At 42.8% G+C, this 27,876-nt stretch overlaps 1 protein-coding gene across 1 annotated transcript in view; it reads right to left on the bottom strand.

Moving 5' to 3' along the window:
* FGFR2 (fibroblast growth factor receptor 2) overlaps positions 1–27,596 on the bottom strand; it is a 145,622-nt gene extending 118,026 nt beyond the window's left edge. Inside the window, exon 1 of the mRNA XM_053389026.1 lies at positions 27,475–27,596. The gene's annotated coding sequence lies outside the window, so the exon portion shown is untranslated. The remainder of the gene's footprint in view (positions 1–27,474) is intronic.
* Between the last annotated feature and the right edge of the window lie 280 nt (positions 27,597–27,876).

Raw genomic sequence — 27,876 nt, 5'->3', positions numbered from 1 at the left:
GGCATCATATTCTGCTGTTCTTACTTCTTTATAAAACATGGTCACAAAAGTGCATACCATATTAACAGAGCCAACAACCTTCTCAAATTCAGTCTCAGCTCTGCAATAACAGAAAAAGAAAAGCAACTTAAACTGCTTTCACTTTGACTCGGGATAACTTGCACTGCTTTGGCCCATATTTATGTTCAGATAGTTAACGATAACAGGTTAAGGCAAACAGGAATCACGTTTCAATAAAGTCTATGTTACCTCTTTCATCTCAAATAGAGGCTTTCCAATCCCACTATCTATCCCCTAAACTTTATGAAAATTATGCAAGTGGCATCAGCGGTGAGTTCAGGGCAGAGCTGATGAGTAGCCGATGACAAAATTGGTTTGCCTTAAGCCTAAAGCAAAGATGGTGAATCTGTGGCTCTCTAGATGTTATTAAACTCCAACTTCCATCAGCCCCAGCCAATGTGGTCAATGGTCCAAGATAACAGGAGCTGTAGTTCAAAAGCATTTGGTTCCCCAGATTTGCCTTAAAGGGTGAACACTTATTCAGGAGAAACAGAATGAGATATGAATTCAGGCATATAAAAATAAAGATGAACCAAGCAGTGCCAGGGATGTAAAATGCAGTGAGCTTCTTGCTCCCATCTGCATTTCAACCAGTATTGTATGGAGCTGTTCACATCAGCGAGGGAAGCAGGGATGTCTTCACCAGATGCACATGACCTTTTTTGTTTCCCAGCCCCTGCAACCCACCTAGAACTACTATTCATTAGAATGATTGAATTGTAGGACTGGATGGGATCCCAAGGGTCATCTTGCAATGCAGGAATTACAGCGGAAGAAACCCTGACAGATGGGCAGCCAACCTCTGTTTAAGAACCTCCAATGGAGGAGAGTCCTTCACCACCTAACTATCATCTGCATTTGGGTGCTCATCTGTGTGCTGGCTGTTAGGCTATATATGTTCACATTAACACCTACTCCACATCCAGTTTTCTAATCAGATTGAAGCTGGTCTGGTGGCGGGCGGCGGTGGGGGGGGATCAAACAGCCATATTTGTCAAGGGCTGATATGTATTGTGGCTAATGTTGTGCAAATGCAATTTCAAAAAATAGAATGGGGGCATAGATGTGGAGTAAGCAGTACTGTGAACATACACTAAATTACAGGGAACTGCAGCCGCCTAATCCTCCTCCTGTCTTTCCCTTTCCTGTCTCTGTGGCTCTTCCTTCCATCCTGTGGAAAGCTTCCCTTTTCCCACCTCCATCCACCCTGGCTGTCCCTCCTGCTCTCGCTGTCTCTCCTTCTTTCGTTCTGTTCACCTGTCCCCTTCTGTCTCTCCCTGACTCAGCCATTTGTCACTCACCCACCTTGCCTGCCAACTGGTCCCAGTCATGTTCTGAAGTTGATCAGGTGCCTGCAGCCCCTTATCCACTGGCCAAGGCTTCCAAGTTCCCCACCGGTGACCAAGTTGGCCTGCAGCATCCCAGCACCCACAGGTGATATTAAGAGTGGACGCCAAGGTGGTGCCCAGGAGGTGAAGGGACTTCCTGAACTGAACCCAACACCTGCTCATCACAGGGCCACTATCTAATGGCTACAAGCAAGCCAGGGCTCAGGGCTTAATTCTTCTTAGGTCCTGGATCTTGGTTAAACAGCTTGGTTAAACAGTGCATACGTAACTATGCTATCTGATCCCAGAAGATGAGGTGATGGCCAACAATTTGGAGGATTAGACAAATTCATGGAAAAGACATTGATCAGTGGCTATTAGCCATGATGGCTATGTTCTACCTCCACAGTTATGTCCTTATGACCCATGACTCTGGAATCTGTATCTTTACCAGGTCTAACATTCTAAAATACTGTACTTTGGTCAAGAGATAAAAATGAGTGTATATAATAGCATATATTATAATGTCATCAGCAATATAAATTATAAACATCTTGGGAAGTAAGAAAAATATTTACGATGTCAGAAACAAATTGCATATCTTATTGAGCCATGATAGACAGTTATCTAAAAAGAAATGCTCCATCAGGAATAATCTTAAAATGTAATCCAAATCTAGACTGCAACTTAAAAAAAATGTGTATCTGGAAATAAAGGACATAGATGAATCAATTAAATTAAAGCAAAGTGACATTTAAACAAGAGCCTTAATTTATTCTGCAGCTATTTAATACAATTGAACATTTTGTATCATGTCTTCAATGCTAACAGATAAATGCAACTTTCAAGGACAACAAATCTGCAAAATGATTGGTTCTCTCAACTGAAATAAAGCCAATGCAGATTCCTACTAAACTTAGTAAGACTCCATCTCTATATTTGCATTCTTGCAGATACCACAAATTTCCTTACAAATTTCCAGAATTCCACTCCTGCAACTTTATGCCCCTTTTGCACAAAAAGCTTTTGCTGAACTGCACCTTTATTTCATTTTTTTTTTAATCACCACACATCTTGGTACAAGTTTTGAGTTTTCTAATTCAGAAATTAACATGTCACAAGCATGGTACAGATTTCACAGCTCCAAGTGTGTCTCTCTCCCATTGAAAACATTGTTAACACATTCTCACATAAATTACCGGAGAGCACAGGAAGTAGCAATAGCTTTACTCCATTCATCAATAAGTTGGCTTCCTCTAAAAAAAGAAAAAGCTCCCCCAAAGATGACAACATATAGATACTTAATTTTTATGTCTGGAAGCAGTTTTCAGAATTTATTCTTTCGGGTGATGAAAAGACAACAATTTATCAATAGCACCCTCTTCATTTAAATGAGCCAATTTTCAAGCTTGGGCACAACAACCCTCTCAGTTGAAGAAAAGCAGAAACATGTTTGGCAGTTAAAAAAAAAAATCAATGCTGTCATCATATTTAGGCTTCAAGTGATCTCAGAAAGCCCAGGAAGCTTTTCACACTAGTTAGGATGCTGAATGAAGGAATAATCTCTTTACGGGGGTTTTTTTTATATATTATTATCATCATCACCATGCCCCTCTTCTTCTCAAAGTGGCCAGAATCCTTTTTGTCAATTCTGCACGTGAATAGTGTGGCTAATAAGCCTATTAATGAGGTTCCACAGCGGAGTGTGAATAGGTAAATAAGCCCCAATCTGTCGAGGTTCAGCAGCAAGGGCAGTAAAGCCATCAAGAGCTAAAGGTGACAGTTTGAACTGAAATAGGAACAACAGCTCCAGGTTTCAAGCCAAAGAAAAGGCAGACAAGGCGCCCATTCAGAAACTGGCTACCCCCAACCGAACCCTATTATCTTGCTGTTTCTTCCCCCTTTATAAAATGCCTCGAGTAGTCGCTGTTTAAAAAAAGCTCTTGAGACGTCCTTTTTCATTCTGGTAATGATACATCAAGAGGGAATAAGGAAAATTAGGACCCCACTACCCCTCTGCACCACAACTTTCAAAAGAAGGAATAGTGCTGCCTCTCAGCATATGGACTAAGTGAGAAAGGGATGTGGGGGGGGGGAGAAATGAAAAAGGGGGAGGGCGCTGGCATTCCAGATCCATGGATTCACTTTGTCCGTGGTTAGTCCGTCTATTTGGTCACTATTTATGTATCAGATTTAATACATAGACATACCCTCCAACTTTTCTCTGATTAAAATAGGGACATCCTATTCAATATTTATTTATTTATTTATTTATTTATTTATTCATACATACATACATACATACATACATACATACATCATCCATCCATCCATCCATCCATAAGGACGTGGGTGGTGCTGTGGGTTAAACCACAGAGCCTAGAGTTTGCCGATCAGAAAGTCAGCAGTTCGAATTCCCACGACGGGGTGAGCTCCCGTTGCTGAGTTCCTGCTCCTGCCAACTTAGCAGTTCGAAAGCACGTCAAAGTGTGAGTGGATAAATAGGTACCACTCTAGCGGGAAAGTAAACGGCGTTTCCGTGCGCTGCTCTGGTTCACCAAAAGTGGCTTAGTCATGCTGGCCACATGACCCGAAGCTGTACGCTGGCTCCCTCGGCCAGTAAAGCGAAATGAGTGCCGCAACCCCAGAGTCGTCCGCTACTGGACTTAATGGTCAGGGGTACCTTTACCTTTACATACATACATACATACATACATACATACCGTGCCCATCTGACTGGGTTGCCCCAGTCAAACATATATAGTGCAGGCTGGAAGGATGACATGAGGAGGATGCAACAGGGCAAGCACACACCCTTCCAATCAGTCCTCCCCATGCTACACCCCTGTGCAAACTTCACTAGAGCTGGAATTCCACAGCCTCAGGGCAATTATAGGAAAGAATCTTCTCCTTGTGGCTGATGCTTTCCCTTTGCACAGAGTAAAGCTCATGGTCTGTGCTGAATGTGCATGGCATAAGGACTTAGATAGGGACGGCACGTTTCTAATAGATGTTGGTCCCGGACCTTGAAGGAGTTTAAAGCTAAGCACCTGAACCTGGTGCTGGGCCTAGAAACTAACTGGCCTCAGAATTAACTGGTTGGATGTGTTCAAGTCTTTGCACTACTCATCTGTTAATAAGAGCACTTCACATGGCCCTCTAGTGGAAGGGATATGCCAGATCTGTTCATGTGTGTAGACATTTATTGACCTGTTTATCAGAAAACAGTTTCTGTAGCCACCAGGCCTCCATCGAAGGACTACAGCGTTGTTTAGAGTCAAAGTTGTATGTTAACCAAAGCAAGAAAGTCTTTCAGATACGTGTGTGTCTGTCTGTCTGTCTGTCTGTGTCTGTGTGTAATATTAATCAGCAAAAAGAAAGAAAATGCTTTGTATTGTAAATTTTGGAAATCAATCCAACTTCTATAGTTTCTTCCCCTCAGAGTCTCTGTCAACTCTAAGGAATTCCCAGCAGTAACCTATATAAAATCCTGCCAAGTCCTAAGAAAGAGACAAGTGCTGATTGTACAATAGATTTGTGGGTCAGGCAAAACGTTTACATCAATTTACATGCATTTTTTTCATTCCCACTGGCTGCTGGTGGCAAAATGCCCAGCATTGAATCCAGCAACAGTAGTCAACGGATAAGATCAATGTGATCAATATGGCGAAACTGTTTATTTGGATCTTTGCCACTGGCCAGAAATAAGAGAGTATTAAAAGGAGATTGTGGGCAAGAGTACTAAATTTCCAAGCTCTGCATAATATAATATATAAGTGCACAAACAGGGAGGGAGAACTTGGGAGTCTAACAACAGCTGAAGCGTCACAACTTCCATCAGTCCCAGCCAGCATAGCTAATAGCCAGGAATGATGGGAGTTGTAGTCTAGGAAAATCTGGAGGTTCCCCATGCCTGCGTTAGAGGCCAAATCACCCAACAGTGTGATTATTGTGAGCCAAATTTCCTCCACCACCCAAATTGAAGATTGCTTATGGTGGATATCATCCCATTGTGATTGGATGTGTACCACTACAATGGCTCCACAGCAGGATCAGCCATGACATACTGTGATATGAGCAGGTCTTCTGGTAGAGTCCTCATATTGCTCATAAGCAGGGCTTTTTTCAGTTGGAACTCACCAGAACTCAGTTCCAGCACCTCTCAGGTGGGCACCATTGCCATTATAAGAGAACAAGGGTGTTCTCTTTTTCTAGGAAAATAGCACTGCTCATAAGCAACCTACAATCCATTTTGAAAAATCACAACACTGCCCCATCACAACCTGAATGATCAAGAGTATGTTGTTTGCTGTGCTTAGTTTTTTTTTTGTTCTGCATGTATATTTTGAATGGGGAAAAAAGAAACCTGGCGGGCTTCACAAGGTTTTATGGAGTATGCACAACAAGCTGTCCATCTTGGTAAGCCAAGGCATCATCATGCAATATGACAATAGAATGGTCTGTTGATTTCCTTCTGGGAAAGAATAAATTCTTCTCCTAAATTTTACAGAATAAATATATATATATACAGATGTTTGAAACTGTGGGTAAAATAATAAATCCAAGGAATTTCCAACAGTAACCTATAGAATACCAGCTCTTTAAATAGGACATTGTAGAATTCATTTTTTCTTACCTGTCCTTTTATTTTTAAGACATAGTGGAAATTTTAGTGGCCCTGGATCCAAAGACTCACACACCTAGTTCCACATGCCGATAGGAACTTTAGACTTGTATTTCTTATGCCACAACCCCTCATGCCACTTACCACTTCTATTTTGGAATGGAGAATGAAGTGTAGGTGGGTTCCCACAAGGCAAGGCACAGTGATAACAGCAATAACCTATACTGAACTACAGAACTGAATAACAGCGGCAAAGCAACTGCTTATATACATTTCCGAAGGCCCGGGCCACTCCCACTCCCAATGTGATTGGCTGTCTAAACTTCCAAGCTGCGAATCATGACTCAGAGTTTAAGGGCCAATGGCAGAGGCCCGAATCCTGAAATGTTCTATGATTGGATATCATGTATTGAATCAGAACACAGGAGCTCAGAATTCTTAGTCCAGACTCAAACTCAGGCAAACACAGACCACTGAATACATAACAGATAACATCTTCCCAAAGTACCTTGCAACATGACATGGTGATCTGCCACTCAAAGAAACGAAAGGGAAAAGTCCCAGGGATTCTGGGCATAGGCTGCATTCACACCATGCAATTAAAGCACATTATTTCCCCCGCTCCAAAAGAATCCAGGAAAATGTAGTTTGTTAAGAGTGCTGGGGATTGTAATTCTGGGGAAGGTAAACTACATTTCTCAAGATTTGTTGGGGAAAACATTGTGTTTTCAATGCACTTTCAATGTATGGTGCGTATGCAGCCATAGCCTCTATTAAATGTATGGCTGTTGTGTGCTGTAAATTCTACGCTCAGAGCATTTACCTCACAGACCCTCCAAGTGTCCCCATTTTCCAGGGACAGTCCCAGATTTACAGAAGCCATCCCAGTTTCTGATTTAATCCTGGAATGTCCGCTTTTCCTTAGGGCGTCCCTATCTTCATCAGAGAAATGTTGGAGGATAAGGAATAGGACGTACCTATTTTCACTGGAGGGTATGTCTTCATTGTTAAGTTGTAATGCATGATTATGGGTGGGAGAGAGAGCAATTTCAAGCAATGCACTAGTTTTTAAAATATTTTGCTCTGAAAAGCAATAAAGAGGGAAGCTCTTGGACCGTAAGTAAATATCAAATCTGCTAGAAAAACTATGACTGCATTTCTAAATAGCTTGCCATTTCTAAATACCATGCCGCATTTTAAAATACATTCACAATAAACTTAAAGCCATTTCTCACTAATAAAAATGCCAGCAGGATCCAAAATAGTTGCTATGCCTTTTAAATAAAAAATTTAAAGAATGTAATTTAAAATATAGGAATGCACCAAAAAATGATAAACACCAAGCTGGTACACACACGATATCATTATTCACCGATCTAGCTCTTCAGAGAAAAGAAGAATATGCAGGTTCACACTATTTATGCAATTTAAAAAGCTGCAGCACAGAAAAGGACAATTTCTCGCTTGTGAGTTATATTCCCTAAAGCCTTACATTCAGCAATCTGTTTTCCCACCTACTCAGCATGTAGAAACAAGCTGCCAATTACATTCTGGAAAACAGAGAAGCTGACACATCTTGAACAGAAATGGCTGCATTCTCCAAGCGAGTAGGGAGGAATGAGGATGACAAATTCCTTAAAAGGGACGGTATAATTGAAAAATGAAAAATAGAAGAGGAATGTCAAGAGACAAGCAGAATGGTTAAGGCTTAAGCCAGAGAGTCAGCCAAACAGAAGACTACACCCTTTCTCTTTTTATACCTGGAATCTAAAGAAGCAAAAGAAACTGCAAGAATAATGTAACAATAAGCAATCCATGTGGACTTTTCAGATGTGTTTATGGAATATGGACAACTGTGACTCCCAGCTGTGAAAATGGACAGAGTCATCCAGTGAAGGTCAGAATTAAATTATTTCAGCAAGGGCGAGAGAAAGCAGTTTGCAGCTGGCTGTGTGATCCGTATTTTGTGAACGAACCTAAAGCTTTCTATTCTCACCCCATCCTTCAGAAGTTTAAACCTGATGAAGTTGAGAGAAGGTAACGGGGCGCAAGCAATGCAAAGATGTCACAAAACCTTTGCCTAAACAAAAGTGTCATCAATACTAAGCAATATCTGGGTAATCAGCTAAAGGTTAATTGTTCGATAAGTACTTCATATAATGCTGCAATGCCTCCCCAGCACCCCTGAACAGAGCACAAATCTAGACAACAGTGGGTATTAGGTTCAGACTGCACAAGTTACTGGCCATATTTACAAAAAAATATTGGCTTATTCTCTGATTTGTTTTAACTGTTCTTTTTCTCTCCTAAGCATCTCCATCTCTTTTCATGTTCACTTGTCACAAAATAAGGATCATATCACCCCATTACTGTCAAGGGTTAAAGTGGAAGTTTGGAAATGATGGAAATCCTATGATGAATCAGTTTGCATTGCCAGATTTTACAGAACTCAACCAGTAATTTTTATGTAGGGCATTCAGAAGCTAGAAGGAGTGAGCAATCCTTTGCTCCCAAGGGCCACATTCCCTTTTGGGTAACCTGCCAGGGACCACAAGCCACTGGTGGACAAGGCCAGAGACAAAAGTGAGGGGGAGGCAGTGGATATAAATTTTATCATTGTACACTGGGCAAATTTCTCCACATACTCTTCTGTAGCTTCCATCCAGGCAAACAATAGTCATTATTAGAAACTGGTGGAAGCCCCGATAGACCATTGAAATAGTCCCACTGCCATCATAACAGATTTACCCCGGTGAAGCACCTCAGACACACTGGTGGAATGCTTTCATAAATGAGCCATTTCACTGGCAAAGCTATACAGGCAGACAAGCTAAATGGGCTGGAGTTGTGGGCAGGATGTAGGTGGCACAAGGAGTACATTCATGCCAGATCCTATACCACTTCAGTTGACAGCCACATCCCCATAGACAGCATTGCTTTACATCAGCCACAGGCCCAATACCCAGAATTTCCCTCCCAAAATTTGACACCTCTACGTCGCCCATATTACCATGATAAAGAATGGTACTCATTCATAGTTCAGTTTCCTTTCAAAGGTGGTCTCAGGAGGCTTGAGCAGAAGTGGAAGGTTCACAGTATTAACATTCCCAACAGATTCCTCTTCCCTGTTAAGAGTTCAAGATTTCTCTGTGCCCTAAAGGTGCTCCTAGCTTAGTTCTGATTTTGTCTTACAGCTGAAGCTTCTTAGCTATTCTCTTTTGTTCTCGTTTTATAAGGACCAAATTAGCACATTCCTTATAGGGAAGGAGACAGAAAGGATTAAGCCCTCTTCTCCCATTCTCCCTCCAAGGAATCCAGGTAGAGAGTAATCTCTGTAACAAGGGAAACAGTCGGAGCCACTGTGATTGTCTCTGGCAGTTCTACTGGTGCAACCAGTTGGGCACAACCCACTAATCAGGGCCTGTTCAGATGTAATCCAGACTAAGCCCCAAAACACATGATGATATGAACCTCACACAGGGAGACCATAATTCAGATGGTATGCTGTGCAGCATGGTGCAACCATGGCCAGGGGTAGCCAAAATGGTGCTCTTGTTGGATTTCAACTCCATCAGCACTAGTTGGCATGGTCAATAGTCAAGCATGGTGGGAGTAGGAGTCCAGCAGTATCTGCCTAGATCCCTAACAGATACCTTACCTGAGGACTCCAGACACAAAAGTCAAAAGTAACAACCATGCCAACAAGTGAGGGTGCCAGGGAAGAGAAATCCAGGCAGGTAAGCAAAGAAAGATGGAATCCACTCCATAATGTGTAACAGCTGCTTCCTATGCTATTCAATAGCTTTGAAATATACCCAAGGCTACTCGCAACATTAAAAACCAATCAATAACACAATAAAGCAATACGAAATGATGGTGGATAATTTCCCCAAAGTTAGCAAGCTAAGAAGAATTAAAACATAGAACAACCCGCTAGGTCAAATTTTGACCAGAAGATAAAAGTTTTCACTTGCTGATGGAAGGGGGTGTGTGCTGGGACCTCCCTAACATAGGAAATCCCAAAGTTTCAGTGTTGTCACCGTAAAGGTCATTTTAGGCAGCTGAGATTACTTTCCAAATAAAAGGTACAAAGATAAAAATTTAGCCCCTAACTTGAATTTTGTATAATCTAGAAGATGACCATCACATAGCGGCGAATCTTACAACAAAATCTGTTTATTGATTCAAATGTTGTCTGGCTTCCTTCATAAGCTAAAGTGGATGAACTATGTGATAAAGTTCAGGGAAGAGAAAGGCTCTCCAGCTCAGAGAAAAAGGGATGCAGGTGAAATCATGTATTAAACCAGAAAGAGGTAAATGATGACATTTGATTGACTCCAACAACTTCCTCTCCCTCACCTCCTTACAGGAACACCCCTCCGCTGAATCTGACCCAGGTGGTTGGAGGAAACCCCAGAACAGAAGAGGGAGCCGTTTCAAAAGCCAAATGGAGAGAGGAGAGAGAGGGGAAGCTCCCTTGGACAAGCAGAAGTCAATCCATGGAACTTTCACCAATCATTCCTATGGCGATTATCTCCAGGATCACATGGCAGGAAGATTCCGCTACAATCAAGCTTCTAGTCACATTGCTGTGCTTTTTAATTATTTGATACAAAAATGTTCTTAAAATTTCAATGATCCCCAGAAATTACACTACTTTAGTCATCTCAACATATCCAAAAGATTCCGTTTTCTTCTTGTTTTTTTTCTATGTAGGCCTATTACGATTTTGAATGATAGCAAGCTATTTGGGTCACTGCAGTAGGATTGTATTTTTTAAAAAAACAACAACACAGAAATAAATTTCTCTTTTTAAAAAGCTACACACATTTTGATTACCTCCAGAGGATGTGGGAGAGGTTTCTGTGGTGAACCTGTGGTTGATCTGTTTATTTGTTTGCTCTAAATTATTGGTTCTCACCCTGTGATCTGCAGACCGCAGGTGGTTTGCCAAAAAACTTCCCGATCCTGTTGACTCTCCCTCCCTCACTTCCAGTGGATGAATGGCATGTTTAAAAGCTTTTGAACACTTTCTCAGGATCTTTCTCTCCTGTCCATCTGATAGCTTGAGCTTCCAATGCTATGGTGTGAAAATGCAATGAAGCAAAACTCTACAGGGCAGCTGTGCCAGAAATTCAAGGCTCCATTTTTCATAGGGCTACAAGCTTCCCCCATCCCATTTTGTGGACCATCTGAATTGTTTGTCACAAACATGACCACTCCAAACCTCCTAGCAATACACACACACACACACAAACTTTCAACAATAGTTTCAGAGGACTCATTCACCAAGTAAGCCAGCCTTTCCCTAACAGATGCTCTTGTGGTCAGCATATCCAATGGTCAGGGCTGATGGGAATTGTATTGCAACAACGTCCACAAGACACTAGGATGGGAAAGGCTACAAAGAAGAGTGGCAATAGGTGAATTAGTCATCATTGGTCTAATGATCCTGGGTTCAGATGACATATTACTAAGCCAAATATTTGCTTAGCTCCCATCCCATGCTGTGTTAAAACGACAAGGGAGGAGCAATAGTGATACAATATCCTTTCTAGGAGCTAACATGGTTGCATGGTTCCAGTAAGCTTGAGTCACCAACATTCCTGGAGTGGGGTGGGGGTGCATTTAAAATTTTGAGAGCAGGCTGGGGTGCCAGTCTCAAAAATGAATTTCATGGGGGGTGGGATTACATGGGGGTGTGGCATAACACAACATTAAAGAGACAGCCACCATCACCCAGCATCCTTCTGCTTACCATGGGACTTATGCCAAGTCTCCTGGATCAGGACTGGATCAGATGACTATGGAAAACCTGTAAGCAGGACCTGGGCCTAAGAGCCCTCTGCCCTTCAGAGAGCATTACTGCCTCTGAACATTAGTATTATTAACTGCTATGAATTATAGACATACATTTCTATAAGACCATGGAAGCAGGGCATAGCTAGTAGCCATTGATAGCCTTCTTTTCTGTGAACTTGTCCAATCCTTTTTTTAAAACCATCCAAGTTGGGGACCATCACTGCCTCCTGGGGGAGCGAGATCCACAGTTTAGCAACACGCTGTGTGAAGTTCTTCTGTCTGCCCTGACTCTTCCATCATTCAGCCTCATTGGGTGTCTATAAGTTCCAGCATTATGTGTGTGAGAGAGGAAAAACTTTTCTTTATCCACTTTCTCTGTGCCATGCGTAACCTTCGATCATGCTGTTCCATACTCACCTTTTCTCTGTAAACTACAAAGTCCTAAACGGTGCAACCTTTCTTCGTGGGGAGTTGCTCTGTCTCCTTGATCATTTCGGTGGCTTTTTTCTGAACCATTCCAACTCTACAATATCATTTTTTGAGGTGAGGTGGCCAGAACTGTACATCGTTTTCCATATGTGGATGCACAATAGATTTGTATAATGGCGGTATGATACCGGCACTTTTATTTTCAATTCCTTTTCTAATGATCCGTAACATGGAATTTGCTTTTTACACAGCTGCCACACACTGGGTTGACAACTTCATCGAGCTATCTACTACAACCCCATGGTCTCGTTCCTGGTTAGTCACCGCCAGTTCAAACTCTTTAGTGTATAGGTGAAATTAAGATTTTATTTTATTTTATTGTCATGACATGCTTCAGTTGATATTTGTTTATACTGAATTGCATTTGCCATTTCACCATCCATTCACTCAGTTTGGAGAGGTCCTTTTGGAGTGCCTTCCGATCCCTTTTTGGACAAATCCTGTATGTTGATTTCCCCTCCCTGCAAATCGTAGTTAAGCCCGAGCCATCAAAGCCTTCCCTCTATGCAGATAGCTATAGATAGAGGAGTTCAGCATGAGCGTACAAAGGAAGATAAGACTGAGAAGATAATCTTTAGTGCACACTTCACACTTACCAAAAAGCCTGACAGTGCAATCTTACATGTCTTTAGTCTGAAATACGTCCCACAATGTTTGGTGGGGCTTTGCTCTCTTGTAAGGGTACTTAAGATTGTAGCCGGAGAATGCTTGCTTTCAATTGTGCCATTAATATGAACGAAGGCAGCCCCTTGTCTCAAAACTTCTGTAATTGCATTTTGGATACTTATCCAATGATCCTATCTGTTGGCACTCAGACCAAACAGAGAGGCAACTGTGGCCTCTGGGAGAAATTCCTGTATAACTCATTCTGCTATCACATGCACCTCCGCAGTGACACACCCTGCCTGCGTTTGCTGGAGAGAACATAGATAACCTCTTCTAAGGCTTCAAAGGGATTGCCAAACCAGACTGAAACAAACGTGCAGCAAGTGTGCGGGGGAGGATCTTATGGTGGTGGTTTAGATAGCAATTAGATTAGCATCCTTGCCTTGGGGGGAGCCCAAGGCTGCACGAGTTAGGAATGCGCAATTAAACATTTTGACAAAGTGTGATATTCGACTCCGTCTCAATCACTGAGGCAAGGGACCGCTTGGGTGGTAAATGATATCACCTTTCCCAATATCAGGCCACAGATAGCTACAAGGAAAAAAATTCTTCTGGCCTGCTAGTATAGCAAATCACTAATATACACAGAAGCGCCGAAAAGAGTTTGCATATGCAATGGATGCACAGTCCAGTCGAAGATGCAGACAGTGTGCTGGTTCCCTATAGCCCATTTATTAAATATGTCCTATTCCGCAACCTGGCTCCCTTCACGTTTTATGGACACCAATCCTCAATGACCCCAGCCCATTGATGGTGAAGCTTCAAATGTTTGGTAGGTGTTGTGTGTTTCTTCCCTTCCCCACCTCCATCACAAATAGCAGCTTTGGCAGGTGGTGTTCCAATTAGATCATGAAAGCAGCATGGGGAAATGGGTCAAAAACTATCTCCTCATCATAGTGGCTGCTCTTTCGAGTTTTAAAAAACTCACAGCCGATCCTGATGATAGATCCCACGTGCCTCCCCCGGTTGCGCCATCTATCTCAGAGGCATGTAACACATTTCAATATTGTAAAATAATATGTAGACACCTTAGATTAGAAGGCCGGTGTATGGGGTTGAGCAAGTGTTTGAACTTCAAACAGGAATTACACCATGCAACATTTTATCACGATTTCTCAATCTTCACGGGATGTTGCATCGTTATGCCTTTGTGTTATTCCTCCCCTGAAAATGGGTGGTGAGACTGTCTCTGGAGTTTATGCTAGAAATGCAGAATGTGCAAAACTGAATGTGCAAAACTTACACATTGTAAGGGGTTGCATTTTGCATTTCTCTCACAACTTTGAAAATAGTGGGGAGGTAGGAAAGATTTTATGGCCCAGTGGCATCTCAGCTATGAATGGTCATATACTATGGAAGTGTTAGGATAGAGCTGGTGTTCTTACATGTAACCCAGAGTTGTGATATGAACATTATGTTAGTGGCATTTCAGGTCACAAAGCAAAGAAGTGGACAAAAAGCTAACTTATCGCTGGAACGCTGAATGAGAGTTTAACCTATTGTTTTGCTCTATTCAGCCAAACTAAACAAGGAAGGCTCTGATCCTGGGGGAAATCAACAAACCCCATTGTAGTGTACGTTACTAGAAGGGGGGGGCGGAGAGAATGTGATTACTCACTATTCAGTGTCACTCTGAAGCTAGTTCAAGTTTGCAACTGGAAGTAGAGAACAGGAAAGCATTTGAACCGATTGCATATCATCTGTTTATTTGAAATAATTGACTTGGAAAATCAGCTCTAGGTATTATTAACAGCTAACATTCTTGCCAGTCAAAAATGACTTGCTGTGATTTTTCAAGAGGGAGGGAAACGACACATTCCCAAATTCGCAACGTCTGCATGAGCACAATGATGTCTGCAATAGCGCTGTTCCTTGCTGCCTGTCACACAAGTGTATCCAGGTCTGTATGTTCCAGCCTAAGCCTCCAAATAGGAGAGACGTGAAGAGAGAACATGGCACTGGCATTCAAACCTATTTTTGGATGGTACACCAAATACTCTGTGTGGAAAAATCAGAGTCTCTAGAAGCTAGTCAGTCTTATTGCCCTTGCACAGTGGGACCGCCACTTTCTCTCCATGCTGCCCCGGGTAGCCAGCAGCTAGCTGCATGGAAGGGAAGCCCAAGGAGGAGCTACATGTAAAGTGTAGCTCATTCAGTCATTTATTATTTGCATTGATTTCATTCCAGGATTCTTGCCCCTCAGGTGAAGCAGCAATGGCTGGCTGAGCATCTAACACCCCTCCTCAAGTGAGGACAAAGATATATTGAAGCTCAATCATGGTTAAATTATGCACAAACAATAAGGCCAGATAATGGGCTGCATGGCAGGGACAGTAGCAGGAAAATAACTCCTGCTTTGAACCATGTTCACTACTCCCCACTATTTCTATATGATTAAAAAACAATTATTTATATCTCACCTTTCTTCCATCATAGAACTCAAGGGAGTTTGCTTGGGGGGAAAGTCACCTGGTAGTCAGTCCTCCAGGCACTGTCCAGACCCAGACCTGCTTAGCTTCAACAAGGTGTCTGTATCACATATCTTGCCAGAAACTGCCTGAGCAGCCTATGCAGACACCAAAGGCCAGATAGCATTGGAAAATATCCAAAATGGCAGAATCTGAAGGTTTGTGATTTGAGTCTTAATTAAAACTTAGAGAGGACCATATAGAGCAGGCTGCAGAATTTAGAATCATAGAATCATAGAATCATAGAGTTGGAAGAGACCACAAGGGCCATCGAGTCCAACCCCCTGCCAAGCAGGAAACACCATCAGAGCACTCCTGACATATGGTTGTCAAGCCTTTGCTTAAAGACCTCCAAAGAAGGAGACTCCACAACACTCCTTGGCAGCAAATTCCACTGTCGAACAGCTCTTACTGTCAGGAAGTTCTTCCTAATGTTTAGGTGGAATCTTCTTTCTTGTAGTTTGGATCCATTGCTCCGTGTCCGCTTCTCTGGAGCAGCAGAAAACAACCTTTCTCCCTCCTCTATGTGACATCCTTTTATATATTTGAACATGGCTATCATATCACCCCTTAACCTCCTTTTCTCCAGGCTAAACATGCCCAGCTCCCTTAGCCGTTCCTCATAAGGCATCGTTTCCAGGCCTTTGACCATTTTGGTTGCCCTCCTCTGGACACGTTCCAGTTTGTCAGTGTCCTTCTTGAACTGTGGTGCCCAGAACTGGACACAGTACTCCAGGTGAGGTCTGACCAGAGCAGAATACAGTGGCACTATTACTTCCCTTGATCTAGATGCTATACTCCTATTGATGCAGCCCAGAATTGCATTGGCTTTTTTAGCTGCCGCGTCACACTGTTGGCTCATGTCAAGTTTGTGGTCAACCAAGACTCCTAGATCCTTTTCACATGTACTGCTCTCAAGCCAGGTGTCACCCATCTTGTATTTGTGCCTCTCATTTTTTTTGCCCAAGTGCAATACTTTACATTTCTCCCTGTTAAAATTCATCTTGTTTGTTTTGGCCCAGTTCTCTAATCTGTCAAGGTCGTTTTGAAGTGTGATCCTGTCCTCTGGGGTGTTAGCCACCCCTCCCAGTTTGGTGTCATCTGCAAATTTGATCAGGATGCCCTTGAGTCCATCATCCAAGTCGTTGATAAAGATGTTGAATAAGACCGGGCCCAAGACAGAACCCTGTGGCACCCCACTAGTCACTCTTCTCCAGGATGAAGAGGAACCATTGATGAGCACCCTTTGGGTTCGGTCAGTCAGCCAGTTACAAATCCATTGAGTGGTAGCATAGTCAAGACCGCATTTTACCAGCTTCTTTACAAGAATATCATGGGGCACCTTGTCAAATGCCTTGCTGAAATCAAGGTAGGCTACACCCACTGCGTTCCCTTCATCTACCAGGCTTGTAATTCTGTCAAAAAACGAGATCAGGTTAGTCTGACATGACTTATTTTTCAGAAATCCATGCTGACTATTGGTGATCACAGCATTCCTTTCTAGGTGCTCACAGACTGTTTGCTTAATGATCTGCTCCAGAATCTTCCCTGGTATTGATGTCAGACTGACTGGGCGGTAATTATTTGGGTCCTCTCTTTTCCCCTTTTTGAAAATAGGGACAACATTTGCCCTCTTCCAGTCTGCCAGGACTTCGCCTGTTCTCCAGGAATTCTTAAAGATGACTGCCAGTGGTTCTGAAATCACATCTGCCAGTTCTCTTAATACTCTTGGATGCAGTTCATCTGACCCTGGAGACTTGAATACATCTAGACTAGCCAAGTATTCTTGTACTATCTCCTTAGTTATTCTGGGCTGTGTTTCCTCTGCTGAATCCTTTGCTCCAAATTCTTCAGGTCGGGCATTGTTTTCTTTATCAGAGAAGATTGAGGCAAAGAAGGCATTGAGGAGTTCAGCCCTTTCTGTGTCCCCTGTTTGCATTTCACCATCTTCTCCTCTGAGTGACCCCACTGTTTCTTTGTTCTTCCTTTTGCTACGAACATACCCATAAAAGCCTTTTTTGTTGCTTTTAACCTCTCTAGCAAGCCTGAGTTCATTCTGTGCTTTAGCTTTTCTGACTTTGTGTCTACACGTGCTGGCTATTTGTTTGAATTCCTCTTTGGTGGTTTCCCCCCTTTTCCATTTTTTGTACACATCCTTTTTTAATCTTAACTCAGTTAAAAGTTCTTTAGATAGCCACCCTGGCTTCTTTAGGCACCTTCCATGTTTCCGTCTCATTGGTATTGCCTGAAGTTGTGCTTTTACTATCTCCCTCTTAACAAACTCCCAGCCATCATGAACTCCCTTTCCTTTTAGTATTACTGTCCATGGGATCTCACCCAGCACTTCCCTAAGTTTTATGAAGTCGGCTTTCTTAAAGTCGAGAAATTGAGTCCTAGTATGCTTGGCTGCTCCTTTCCGCTGTATAGTAAACTTCAGAAGAGCATGATCACTCGCGCCTAATGATCCTTCCACTTCTACCCCACTAACCAGGTCATCAACATTGGTTAGGACCAGATCTAAAATGGCTGTTCCTCTTGTTGCTTCTCCCACTTTCTGGACAATGAAGTTGTCTGCAAGGCCAGTGAGGAATCTGTTTGACCTTATGCTCTTGGCTGAGTTTGACATCCAACAAATATCCGGGTAATTGAAGTCCCCCATTACTACTATCTCCCTTCCTTTTGCATGCTTGGCCATCTGTTCCAGGAAGGCATCATCTATGTCCTCCGTTTGGCTTGGGGATCTATAGTAAACTCCCACAATGAGGTCACTGTTATTCTTCTCTCCCTTAATTTTGACCCAAATGCTCTCACTTTGGCTTTGAGGTTCTAAATCTTGGATCTCTTCACAGGTATACACATCCCTGACATATAACGCCACTCCTCCTCCTTTCTTGTCTGGTCTGTTTCTCTGAAATAGATTGTATCCCTCCATTATTACATTCCAATCGTGGGACTTATCCCACCAGGTTTCAGTGATTCCTATTATGTCATATTTAGTTTGCTGTACCAAGAGCTCAAGCTCATCTTGTTTATTTCCCATGCTTTGCGCATTAGTGTACAGACATTGAAGTCCATTAATCATTCCCCCATGTCTCTTATTTAAGGATTTTTTCCTCCCACCACTAGGTCTGCGTGCTGTTTGCTCCATTCGGTCTATGACATTTGGATGATCATCTTCATCAATTGATAGACTCCTACCTTCAGGAGCACTGTCTCCCTCCCCCACATTAGTCAGTTTAAAGCCCTCCTGATGAGGTTTCTGAGATTTTTTGCAAAAACATTCCTCCCAACCGTTGTGAGGTGCAGCCCATCGCTTGCCAGAAGTCCATCTTCAAGAAACTGCATTCTGTGATCTAAGAATCCAAACCGTTCCTGTTTACACCATTTGCGAAGCCAGTTGTTCACTTCCACTATTTTCCCCTCTCTCCCTGGGCCACGTCGTCGGCCACTGGGAGGACAGATGAGATGACAATTTGTGCATTTAATTGCTTCAATTTCCTGCCCAGAGCCTCGTAGTCTCTTTTGATCTTCTGGAGGCTATTGCTTGCAGTGTCATTGGTTCCCACATGAACCAAGAGGAAGGGGTATTTGTCAGTGGGTTTTATGATTCTTTGCAGTCGTTCAGTTACATCTTGGATCTTAGCCCCGGGGAGACAGCACACTTCCCGAGACATCTTGTCAGGCCCACAGATCACTGCTTCTGTTCCCCTCAGTAGGGAATCCCCTATCACCACTACACGCCTCCTCTTAGGTCTGGTCGGGGTTCTTCCGTGAGCTGTCCATTCCAAGGTCGCCTGGACATTCCCTGAGGACTGCCTTTGCTGCTCGTCTTCATATACCTGATCGACTGTAATGAGGGAGAGATCCTCAAATGGAGTCTGCTCTTCATCTTCCATGCTAGGGGAAAGGACCTCAAAGCGATTGCGTATTTCTAAACAATCAGAGCGAACCCTGGGCCTCCTACTTCTTTGAGTCAGGTTTCTCCATATATCTGGCTCCTGTGTTGGTGAACTAGCCTCCTTCTCAGGGGAGTCCCCTGTCTCCTCCTTGGTGGAGACGGTGTGCTCTGTTGCTTCCAAGAAGAGCTCCAGCTCTCTAATTCTTTGGAGCGTAGCTACACGTTCCTCCAGTTGCTGGACTTTGTCTTTTAAGAGGGCAATCAACATGCAATTGCTGCAGGTAAAGCTGCCTGCAACCTTTGGCAAGATGGCAAACATTGCGCAGGAACCACAGGCGACTGCAGCTGTTCCCTCACCCTCCATCTTGAGAATGTGTCGTTGGGGGTGACTACAGCGGTCCTCCATCATAAAAAGCGTGAAGACAGGGCAAATAAATCCCCCCCAAAAAACCTAGGTCTCCCCCAACAAACGTTTGAGACTAGCTCCCCTAAATCTAAAAGATGGCTCAAACTGCAAGCTCTGATAAGCTCCTCCCACAGCTAATCACCTACCTCAATTTAAATGTGTGCCATCACAATATAATTCAATGTGGTCCAGCTAACGCTAATGCTAGTACCAATAATCATTTAGGTTACTAGAGTTCTGCAAGAACACCCATGCACAAACCAAATGTTCCAGCATGTTTTGTTCACAGTGGTCCCTTGAAATTCTGCCCCGCTTTTATGAATGCTACCTTAGAAGTACTTAAATTACCAATGATTTAAACCAATTTCAAGGGTTAGAAACCCAAGTTGCAGTTCCTAAGTACAGCTAGCCACACTTTTGTCTCAAAGAGTTTGATGGAGCTTAAACCAAACGGAGTACATGATCAGACCAGCAGTTGAAAATTCTTTAGAGATATATTCAGCTTCCCACCCCCCTAGCCTCACCTTACATTTAGGCTGTGCTGAAATCCTCCTGATGTCACTGAGCAAACTTGGGTGCTCTTATTTCACAGACAAACAATGGCCATTGATAATACTAAGATACAGAAATCAGATCCACTAAACCATTTTTAAACAGTAGAATCTCAAACCAGAGACTAATAAAACCCACATCTTCCTTGTCTTTGGAGTAAAGCCAGCTCTCCAATAGAATTAAGTGACTTAATCTATCCCATGCATGCCATGGGTAAAATAAATAACCCCTTTGAGATTCCTCTCAGCAGGAAAGCCAGAAGGGTCCACTCATCAGCACATTTCCAAAACAACTTTACTGATCCTCACTCTAATAAAGGCTAATCCAATATTTCCAAGAAACTGGCAGAGCCACTCCACTTATTCCTCACTTGCTAAAATGTCCAACTATATAAAACAGAGATGAACATTTGGCAGTTCAGCTATGGCGGTGGAGCTTTCTGCTGCTGCAACAGGAGGCTTCTAACAGTAGATGGCCAGTGACAGGCAAAGCCAACTGATTCTAGTTTTGTCCCCATCCTCCTCCCCACAGGTTCTACAAGGGGAACACTTATAGGAGGAGGAGGAGGAGAAGCCAGTGCTACCACCTCAACTGGTTGTTAGAAGCCAGGCAGGTAGGTGCTGGTTAAGGACAGACTGGTGGGGCAGCACCTCATTTGCCTGCATGGACCAGCCTCTACTGCTTCTCCCATGAACCTCCCTTGCCACCAGCAGAGAAGGAAGCCCACAGCATCCAACAACCTCAAATCTGCCTCCCCCAAAAAATTAGAATTGCTCCCTTGATTGAAATTTTCTGCTGCTTTTAATGAATGCATTCTTGATTTTCAAAAATCAAATGTTTATGTTCTTATTCATATTGTCTTAATTCCATAAAGCACCCTGGTACTTCTGACACCTTCATTACACTGTTTCTGGCAAATGTTGAAGACACATCTCTTTGCACTGGTTTTTGACACTTGAGGTGTATATTTTAAGGACAAACATTATTTTTGTGAGTGTAAGTTTTTTTTAAAAAAACTGTTTTTAATGTTGTGTGTTAATGTGGAAACTCGCCCAGGGACCTTAGGGTGAAGGGTGGGTAAAACGTCATTGTCGTCATCCAGAACACTGTTTTTGGATAGTTCCATAGGCAACTCCTACTTTGGCTCTCCTTCAAACAAATCATAAGCCAAAATTTTAATGTTCATGCCTATAAAACTTTACAGATTAATAGTTATAATGTACTTGGTAATTCATTTAAATCACATCAGGAATGAAGGAGAGCCAGAGAATTTAGTATTTAGCGGGGCAATTTCTTTGCTGGTTAATGAAACAAGCAATGAAATGGGGGAGAAACTGGAATGCCGCTAACAACACTAACAATGCAAAAAACAACTTATTTGCCAATTTGGTATAAAGCAGTCAACTCAGAGGCTTGTACTTTACAGACATAGCCCAATTAAGTTTGATAACTTATGGCTCAGGTGGGCTTTCAATCAGTACCACCATTAATAAAAGCTGCAACAGGCAACTCACTCAGGACTCAGCTATACAGCTGCAAATAAAATGTTTTAAGTGTGTTTCAAGTGCAATATACAATGTGGTACTAGATGGCTATGGTGAATTTATGGAAATTCAATATATTTTTTAAAAAGCATTTTAAAAAGGCATTTTCAGAATGTTTTTTATATGTGTGTAGATTCCACCTCTGTCAAAATCAACTGCCTCCTTTTCATGGTCAGTCTTGATGTATAAATAAATGTACTAAAATATAGTTGTACAAAATAGAAGTGAGCACAACATTTATATCAAACTTAAATAAAGTTATTCACAGTAGGTAAAGGTTAAGTCCAGTCAAATTTGACTATGGGGTGTGGTGCTCATCTCCACTTTCAGGCCAAAGGAACAGGTGTTTGTCCCCAGAAAACTTTCTGGGTTATGTGGCCAGCAAGACTAAACTGCTTCTGGCACAACGGGACACCGTGACAGAAGACAAGGTGCACAGAAACTCCATTTACCTTCCCACCATAGCAGTACCCATTTATCTACTCGCACTGGTATGCTTTTGAACTGCTAGGCTGGCAGGAGCTGGGACAGGGCAACAGGAGCTCACTCCATCACATGGATTCAAACTGCTGTAATTACGATTGGCAAGCCCAAGAGGCTTGGTGGTTTAAAGGCAGTATTTGCAGCAATCCTGTTGGACTCATGGACAGGATCATATGCCTTAGGCAATGGTCTGGGAGCAAGATCCCTATTCTTGATCTGTTATGAGGGGCATTCCACTGCGTGATTTATCTTGATAAGTAGTTAGGATCTATATGAAATGCTTCCCCACCCCAAGGGTTGCTCTCAGTTCAATGCGAGAATGTCAGATTTGCAAATGTGGAGACCAGCAAAATTGATGCTAATTGCTAGGTCAAAGCAATCGTCAAGGAAAACTTGACACGCATGCAAATAGCTAACTGGTATTCAAGAGGAGATATGGTTAAGGATAATGAAATCTGCAAGATAGCATTGTAGACCTGGCAGTATGGTAATGTCTGGAAGGGACCCTTTCAGTAAGGCATACTCTACCAAATGGGGTAAAGGTGTTACAGGCCAGCCCAATCCCTGCCGAGCAGTAGCAAAATTCCAGTGGTCTTGGTACTTAACTAGGATTGTGTTTCTGTTGGAAAATCAAGACACAGTGGGGACTGTCATCTTTATGAAATATGGTTTATCAGGGTAAATATGATTGACAAATATGGTTTGTCAGGATAATGACTTTGTCATCACCTGCCTTTGTTCTTTGACAGCACATATCTACAACCTGTTTTAGCGTAGAGAGAGTTCACAGCATTTAAATCCGGGGGGGGGGGGCTCGTCCTTTCCTAGCAGCCCAGCATTGGATTCAGAGGCATCCTAAGCCCCATCTCTCTGTAACAGCCTGCTCCAACCAGCCAGTATGGCTGCTGCCCTTCAGTCCCTGCATGGAGTTCTGCCTACTTCCACCTGCTTCTTCCCAACAGTCATTGCAAGAAAACTCCTCCGCTTCTGCTTCCAGCATCCATCCCCTGTCACCCTGGCAACCTTAATTTCAAAGGCAGTGACATCTCACCCTGTGTAACCCTGGTAGCCTTCTCCTTTCTTTTCTGATGCTGAATGTCTCACCTTTTGTCAGGGCAATGACTTTGTCATCACCTGCCTTTGCTCTTTGACAGCACCTCTCTAACCAAACTCCTGAGGAAGCTGGCTTGACTTAAAAAATTTTAGGCCTTGCTAAATCCATTGATCAAACCCCACCATTTCCTAATTTCATAAATTATGGGGATACTAGAACACAGAAATGGTAGGGGATCCTTGCCCCCTGCAAACCCATCACACGAGACAAAAGGAAATAGATGGCGCTTCATCTCAGACTTTTGACTGCCCACTCATGGCTCTGGTGGTGGCAGAATTACAATCCACTCAAAAGTACTTTCCTAAGTAATTTGTATCACTTATAGATTTTACCATCAGAAAAGCGTCCATTTAATGGCTTTCCTTGTTTTAGCCTTATTCTCTACCCCAAATCTTCAAATCTTCTCCCAAGAACCAATGAAGTTCACAATTAGCAGCAACAACAATTCATTGCTTCCTGTCACCGTTAAGAGGTTGCTTGTCTGCAGGGGAAATGTTTACATGGGAGGAATCACAATGAGCATGAACATCTGGACACTGGAAAGCTTGCGTGTGGATGCTACACACACACACACACACACACACACACACACACACACACTGCCTGCTTACTCCCTATCTATCTATATTTGTAGTAAATAGTATTATTAAGTACTGCAGCATTCATCAAATACTTAAACATATGGACCATTTTCAGTAGGAAAATATGTTCACAATAAAATAAATCCCTCTGCCTTTCAGGGCTGCAAATTCCATTTTAAAGGAGCAATAAAGGCTCAGGGAGTCTCAGAGGAAACAATGCATTACAAGTCTTCGCTAAAGGTTGCCTCAGCCATCTGACCCTTCTGTTCTTGGCTCGGTACGGTGAGCTTTCCAGTCACCAGTGGGCCAAGATGTCTTTTCTTCAAGTGAAATGCTTGGAGGGAAGTTCTCTCCAAGGCGTATAGTCCCTGTATATCCACATCATATATTTAAAGTGCATCCAACACACATTTAAAGGCTGTGACTTCTTCCCAAGGAATCCTGGGTACTGTAGTTTAAGAGGGCCAGAAATTGCAGCCCTGTGAGGGGGAACCTCTAAGCCTCATGATTTCCCTTAAGCCTTATTAATCAACATTGTTAATCACCTCAGCCACACTATTTCTTTCAGTATTTTTTCATCCCACCCCTCCGTTCCAAAGTGAAGCTTTCCAGGCAGATAACATCAGCAACTTAAAATAAAAGCATACCATATAATTAACATAACCATTAAAAAACACGGTAAGATAAACCTAGGAAGAGCCTGCTGGATCAGGCCAGTGGCCCGTCTACTCTGCCCACAAGCAGGATTTGAGCAGAACAGCATTCTTTCCTCTTGCCGTTTCCAGCAATTGATATTCAGAAGCATACAGCCTCCACCTAAGGAGGCAGAGCTTAGCCATGATGGCTCTTAAGGATAAGGATAGCCTTATCCACCATGAATTTGTCCAACCCTCTTTCAAAACTATCCAAGTTTCTGGTCATCCCTGTCTCTTGTGTGAGTGACTTCCATAATTATGCACAGTGTGAAGAAGTACTTTCTTTTATCTGCCCTGAATCTTCCAACATTCAGATTCATTGGATAACCATGAGCTCTCTTGTTACGAGAAAGAGGGGAAAGCCCTTTCTCTAGCCACTTTTCCACGCCAGTCATCCTTTTTATACACTTTTATTGTGTCACTTATTATTCACATTTTCTTGAAATTAAAAGCCCCAAATGTTGGAACTTCTCCTCATAGGAAAGACTGGGTAGCAAACAAAAGGTCTGTATTTCAGAAGGAGAAAACAAAAATGGACACAGAAATCAGACCAAAGGCCTTTAGATCACAATAGAAAACCAATTAGGAAGTGGTTTGGAGCAGGAGTGATATGAGTTCAAATCCTATTCCCTAAACATTCATGAAGCTCACATATGGACCAGAAACCAGTGGTAAAATATATTCCTACCAGATGGTCAAGATCTCAGTCAAGAACGTGGTAGCTGTATTTTGAACTACAGTTTCTAAAAGTCTTCAAAGGCCGCCCCACAACCAATACACTACAGCACAGTGGAACCTTGGGTTACGTACGCTCCTTGCGCACGCTTTGGGTTACAAGCTCCGCTAGCCCAGAAATAGGGGCTCCTGGTAGCGAACTTTGCCCTGGGATGTGAGCGGAAGTTGCGCGGCTGCGGCAGCAGGAGGCCCCATTAGCAAAAGCGTGCCTCCGGTTAAGAACAGTTTCAGGTTAAGAACGGACCTCCAGAACAAATTAAGTTCATAACCTGAGGTACCACTGTACTCAAAAGCCAGAGGTTACCAGAGCCTTAATTATATTGGTTGTACTTAGATGATTTAGATGATTCGAGTTTAGTCACCTCAGAGTGGAAACAAGTCCCCATGGTATAAGGCAGTGCTTTTTTTCTTTAAAATTTTTTTAAGGGTACTCTCATTTTGATTCAAGAAAATCAACATTTTATAGTTCAAATCGGGGAAAATAAATACAGTAAATGGACAAAAGTACAAAGAACATGCATTACTCATTTTGAAATACTGCCCCTCAATGAGGCCAAACTTTCATCAGTAAAACACCACACATCCACATTCCACACTGCTTCACACATTAAACGTTCGCTTCCGTCTGAGACTCAGGAAACACTGTGACAGGAAATGAGGCCGCCATCAGGGGTAGCAACGAAACTGGCGATTCACAGTGCTAGAGAAGAAACTAAAAGTTGTTTTTTTTTTAGTTTCTTCTCCCATTAGATTCACAAAATGTTTAGGGGTATGTGTCCCCCTGCATCCCCCCAGAAAAAAAGCACTGGTATCAGGTAAAAATATCTCCAAGCTCTGCTACTGCAGATGCTGGTGGTTAACCCTGGAATACCATCCCCATGTAATTCATGTGTTTTAACACCTGTTCCATTTTTTTGGAAAACCTGAACATAAACACGGATACAACACTGCAGGTTACAGTCAGTGAGTGTACACTCTATGTACCTGTGCACTTATTTACACGGCAACTGAGCTATACTAATCAACCAATGGACAGCCTTTCTCACAAACACCTGTACATGCACAGAGACAGCTTATACCTGTGTTCAGTCTAGTCAGCGAACAACAAGCCCACTGTAATAAGCTCTGTGAGAAATGTTAAGTTGCAAGGCAGGAAATACCGTCTCATAAAAGAAGCATGTTTCATTTTAACTTAACATTCTCATCAGCAAGGAAAGATTTATGTGAGCCAAGACTTTAAAAGGTCATATCAACTCCATGACTCCTGAGTCAAATTAGATGGCTAGCCTTTGGAGCATAGCAGGTTGGCAACCACTGGCCTAATGTTACCTGAACTGGTTTTGCCTTGCAGAATCTCCCAAATCCCTTGGGATACCCATCCATATTTCCTCACATCACGTTATGAGATACAGAGAAGCAGGTCATAGCACAGGAATAGGGAATCTGTAGCTGCTCAGCTGTTATTGGGTTCCAACTCTCATCAGCCCCAACCAGCATGGCCAATGGTGAGGGATGATGGGAGTTGTAGTCCAGCAACAGCTTGAAGACCAAATGCTCCCCTTGCCTATCTGGATTTTTTACCTATGCAATGCTGCTTCTTGCTTGCCTGGATAGGGAGAGATGCCTGAATGAGAAGGGATGCTCACCACTGCTTTAGAAGAATGACATATTCAACAAGAAGCACAAAGCAAGGCATGATGAGAACTAGGGAGTCTCTGGTTCTCAGTCCAAACCACTGTAAGCCAACCGCAAGATCATTTCCTCTGCATCCTGCCTAGCCAGCTCAGTAAGGCATCCACATGGTCCCTGCATGACTCACGCTTTGGTAAACAAAATCAAATAAGCAGCAGCAGAAGCAATTTTACATCGAGAGCAGAGTCAAAATACAAAGGCAGGCAGCAGCATACTGTGGCCAGCAGCTGTTTCCATCCTGATAGAAATGTCCAATCAAGAGGCTCTGCCTGGGGACCTTAGTACACAGCAGCGCAGAGCCCATTTAAGTACAGTTCAAAAATAAATGTCACTTTACCTGGTCTCTGTTTCTCCATTCAGTACGCAGAGGCTTGAGGAGCACGAGGCACTACGAGGGCAGACAAAGTGGTGCTTGAATAGGTGTGTCGAAGTAGCTCCTGCATGTTGCAGCTTGACAGCTCTCCTCTGTCATGTGGGTGGCATTCTTACAAAGAAGCAGAGACTTTGCAACTCTGAAAAATGATATCACAAGGCCAAGTTAACTCACTGGGTGCCTTAAGAGGCAGAGAGCAAATGCACGTCACAGAACAAGACAGTCTTCTCTTGCTGACAGCAACTGCACAATTGCTACTTATTTTGTGCGTGGGATCCAGGCGCCTTCACTAAAGAAGAGGCTGCTTCGGGTGCAGGCAGGTTGCGTTTTCTAAGCAGTCGACAAGCAATACTGAGGAAAGCACAA

The sequence above is a fragment of the Podarcis raffonei genome, chromosome 5 (assembly GCF_027172205.1).
Source record: "Podarcis raffonei isolate rPodRaf1 chromosome 5, rPodRaf1.pri, whole genome shotgun sequence".
Classification (NCBI taxonomy): domain Eukaryota; kingdom Metazoa; phylum Chordata; class Lepidosauria; order Squamata; family Lacertidae; genus Podarcis; species Podarcis raffonei.
This window is presented reverse-complemented; position numbering and strand designations above follow the sequence as displayed.